Source organism: Echinops telfairi, unplaced genomic scaffold (genome assembly GCF_000313985.2).
Source record: "Echinops telfairi isolate 266 unplaced genomic scaffold, ASM31398v2 ScPeMD7_1;HRSCAF=3_0, whole genome shotgun sequence".
In the NCBI taxonomy this organism is placed as follows: domain Eukaryota; kingdom Metazoa; phylum Chordata; class Mammalia; order Afrosoricida; family Tenrecidae; genus Echinops; species Echinops telfairi.
Window position 1 is genome coordinate 3,876,335 of NW_022103896.1, and position 4,975 is coordinate 3,881,309.

Here is a 4,975-nt window from a genome sequence, read left to right on the forward strand (position 1 = left end):
ACAGACACACGTGCATACACATACAGACACACACAGACACACATATATATACAGACACAGGCACACGTGCATGCACATCCCAACACAGGTACACAAAGAGGCACATGCAGACACAGACACCTATTCACACTGATATATACACAGACACATGTGTGTACACACACATGAAGGAGTTTCAAAAATTAGTGGAAAAAAGGAATCAAAATATAATGACATTTTCCCACAAACTTTTTGAGCCCTCACCTGTGTACGGTACTTTAGAAATTGGGACAGTTAGGTTTTATATCAACTTTTCTGGGCCATGATTCTCCCAAGATAAGATCCAACCTGGTGTAGTCAGTTCTGTGATGGGATCTTCTATGAAGCTACCAAGCAGTTGTGAGGAATAGCCCTCCTTCATCTGGTCATGGCCTTGATATGATTGAGGGAAGTCTCATTCAGGGTGCGGTCTGCTCCGAGTACAGACTGACAGTGTCTGAAAGCTATTGGATTTAGGCTGCAAGATTTGGATCCTGCATCTGGTTTATCAATCTCCTGATGCAGGAGCCATTGGTGGACAGCCAGCCTTGGACTCAGTTGGCTGATTTTGGATTCACTCAGCTCAGTATCCACCACCCTGTTGTCTTCCTGCTTCATCTTCTTCCTTCCTGTTCACCAGCCCCCACCACTATTGATGTGAGGAGCTGCCTCCAGATCTCATTTGCTTACTGAGTTGAACCAGACTGGACTTACCCACTTCTACAATTGCATGAACCATTTCTTGATATATGTATGTATGTATATATATACATATACATATATATATATCTTTCTACACACACACACTACTTGTTTTGCTTCGCTTATGGTGGAGTGGTGGTTATACACTGTGCAGGTAAGATCTACAGTCCAAAAGCACCAGCCTTTCTATGAGAGAAAGATGAGGCTTTCTACTCTTGTAAACAGCTTTAATCTCAGAAACTCACAGGGGCAAGTCTAGCCTGCCCTATAAGGTAGCTCCAAGTTGGCATCGATTTGATGGCAGTGAGGTAGAATTTTTTTGAGAGAACCCAGACTAACACAGACATGTCACAAGGAGGGAGCAGTCCCTGGAGAAGGACATCCGGTTTGGCAGTGTAGAGAGTCAGTGAAAATAGAAGAGGCCCTTGGTGAGAGTCACAGGCCAGTGGCTGCGATACAATAGGCTCGAGAATAACAATGGTTGTGAGGATTGCCCCACATCAGCGGCATTCCCTCCCGTTGTGCATGCGGTCCCAATGAGCCATAACCAGTCTGCAAAGTTTGTGTGGTTTGTATCTTGGGACGTCGAGTTTGGCTGTCCTAAACCAGAGGGTAGAACACCCCTGGCAAATGCAGGGCATTGGACAAGGAGTCAGACAAATAGTCTTCTAACACCAACTCTGTCCGTCTTCCGGGCTGTTTCTCTGGGCTTAGTTGTGCCCCGGTAGGCACTGTTTCAGTTAAATGACCGCTGGTTCTGTAAAGTTCACAGCCAAGGAAGTTCAATGGGGCAGTCCTGACCAGGAATACTGTGGGCCACCACGAGTCTCAGTGGACTCGATGGCCATTGGTTTACTTTGGCTTCAGCGTCTCCATTACAGCGTCTGTCACCAGTCCTGTGAGAGTTTGAGTGACCATGAAAGAACTGAAAGCCACGTTACAATGCCCAGCCAGAGACTTTTCAGCTAGCACTCAACCAACATCCCTTGATGCTCAAATTGAATGAGCCTTTAGGCATGAGGCAGAGTGCCTCTCAGGTGGCCTAATGAGGAGGATCGTGTGGACACAGAATTAAAAAACTTGTTCTTTATCGACTTTTTCCAAACAACCATGGTTCATAATTGCTAACAGCTCTGCCCTGGCATCCCCCAAGGCCCACCTCCCCACCAGGGCGCAAAGAAAGCATTCTCAGAAAGACTGCCTATTAGACTTTCTTCCTCTTGTCTTGTGCAGTTTGCAGGCTGCCTAGCAACCTTGAAGTTTCTCTCAATTTCTTTCTATTTTCCAAATGCTTCCTAATCCCCAGAGTCCACGTTCCAGGCTGCCTGAAGGAAAGGGAGTGCTTCTTGGTCCCTGAGCCTGATTTCACCATCCCTCCCTCTTTCCACCTTCCAATAGAGAAGCCTAAACCCTGAAACACAGCGGTTATTGATCAGTGAACCTCCTTCGGAATGAGCCCATTTCAGCTCTTTCAGCTTCGATCACTTGTTCTGCTTCCTGTGATGGTCAGTGAACGGCTCTGTGAGAAAACAGAATAAATTCATCAGGCGGGAAAGCAGAAGCGGCCACTCCTCCCTTCTGTCTGGAGTGCATGCACATCACTGGGGGTCTGCCAGGGTCTCTGCTCAACTCACACAGTCTGCGTGGCTTCAGGTTCTTCGTTCTTTCTGGTCGCTGGGCCCCGCCCTCTCTTTGCCCATCGTCTCTCCCCTTCTTTCTTGTAAGACACAAGGCAATCCATGCAGGCTCCACCCCAGGAAAACTGCCCTGACGTGGAATCAGGGCTGTGACTTGAGGAAGTGCGTCAACCCCACCCTTGATGCTTAATTGTCTCATCACATCATTAGACAACCGCTCAGACAAGGTGACACATATTTTTTGGGGGAGATTCAATTTCAACCACGACCAATTCACGTTGTAGCAGCCAATTCAGGCAGGAAAATTAGTGAAGGCCACTCTCCTCCTGTTGACATTCCCAATAGGAATCAAAATAGACACACCATGTGTAGGTCCTAGAGTTTAGGGCCACGGGGTATACGAGGTGGAGGGTTTAAAACTGGCTGAGGGGGTCTGTTTAAAGACGTACTTGCAGCAAGATGGGGGTGCATCATGATGCTGGCTTAAGAAGTTCTGCAGGAAGCTACGGCCTCCTTGGAAATGAATCTCTAGCAAGTGGAAGCCAACACTTGCCATGATCACACTCATCTTTAATAACCTCAAGGAATTCCTCTCCGCCTGCTTTTTTTCTCCAAGTACAGGGCTCAACTGGGAAGAAGTAAGTGAGACCAGAATCGCGCCTCCTCAGGCCCTCATACCCAGTGTCTGGGGCTGGTAGTTAAAAACTGATGGGTGTGCACCACAGAAAACAGGATGATTGGGTGAAGAGGCGAATCATCTTGAGTTAGATATGGAATGGAAGAATGGCAGTAAATAGGTAATCCTTAATAGGATGGCTTCAATAACTAGACATAGTTTAAAATATCACAGAATCTACCTGACATGCTAAAATACCACTTCCCAGTGGAAAGGGAGAGTCTTACCAGACCACACTGGTCACAATCGCTGGGACAAGTAAATTGCTCCATGTTTCTACCCCCAGACTATAAAAGCCCAGTCCTAAAATAGCCATTTAATGAGTATAGTATTGATTATATACCACTGATAGGTCCAGAGGTTCTGTTGAACAATACCTATTTCTTTTCTTTCTGTTGAAAGTCCCTCCACATGCATTCTCTTGAAGGTCTGTCCTTTCAGAGTTCAGAGAACGGGAGAGGGCTTGTGAGATGTAATTTTGTCCTCTGTTTTATAGTTTAACTGGAGATTTTAAGTGATCACAAAGTGCTAGTCTTAAAACATGGCTTATTCTGGCTGTTTACACTAGCATTACACACAGGATCCATGATAATATTTCTGGAGAGGAAAGGAGGAGAGATATTAATAACTCAGAAGAGGAAGGAATTAATGGGAAAAGTAGATGGATGTCAAGGGAAAGATTAGTTCGGCCGGAAACAAGAAAACACAATTTAGAAGACAGATATAGATAAAAGGAAATGCAGGCACTTGGAAACTTTCATCAAATTCCCACAGAGGAGCAGAGTCAAAGAGAAGAGTGGGAGCATTCTTAATGAATCCATCGCTTTGAGTTCATTAGGAATTTAAAGTCAATAAGTACCAGATCGTTCAGGAATAAGGGAGAGTCATCACAAATAACACAGAGATACTGCCATTCTTGATGCATATTGAATTGGACTGGCGCCCATTTCCTATAAATGCCAAAATTTAGTTATTGTCCCCTGAGTTGTTCATTAAACTTCAAAAGTCAATGAATAATGAATAGGAAATCCATTTGTTCATTAACTTGGAAAATGAAAAACACCTTCTTCTTCAGTTACATCTCTGATAAATTTGACTCTGCAACAAATCAGAGGCCCAAATATATCCCCCGGGGCTTCAGCTGGCTCAGGAACCAAGAACAGAAGTCTGGCTCCTGTCTATACTCAGTTTTTTGGAACTGGCCTGCAGAAAGCAGACTGCCTAGAGCTTCATCCGGGTGGGCTTTGTCACAAAGAGGAACTAAAGATCATCTTACACTACAATTAGACAATGCACCCCTAGAATAGTGTTTTATTGAAGGCTGACCACTTTTCTGGAAGCTATGTGGTGTCTTTAAGGCACTGTAACAGAAAGGAGTTCCTGATCGGTGAAAATGGTCGATGAACTCAAGGCTTACTAAAAGATTGGAGGTTACAGTCCACCGCTAGGTACCTCAGAAGAAAGATCTAGAGATCTACTTCTGAAAAATCAGATACTGAAAGCCCAATGGGCCACAATTCTACGGGGACACACACAGCATCACCATGTGCTGGAATTGACCTTGTAACAGCTGGTTCTTAGTAGCAGAAGTCAACACACCGAAGGGAATAAGGCTCTATACCAGATGCAGCCACCTGCTGCACAAGATGCTTCTATGACGTTAACCTGGACTATCTTCACTCTATCTATGCTGCCTCCATCCATGCATCTATTTACTTCCTCTGTTAGGCCAGGTTACCTAGAGAAAGACATCCAGTGATACTCATACATGTATTAGAAAGAGCTTTATATCAAGCAGTAATCTTATATTGAGAAGGCATCCCAGCTCATTCCAAATGAAGTACATAAGTCCAATGCCTGCCAGGGTGCTCTTCAGACTCACATAGTTGCAGGCTGATGAAATAGAAAGGTGAAGCAGGGAGCAGAGAGATCACAAGCCAGT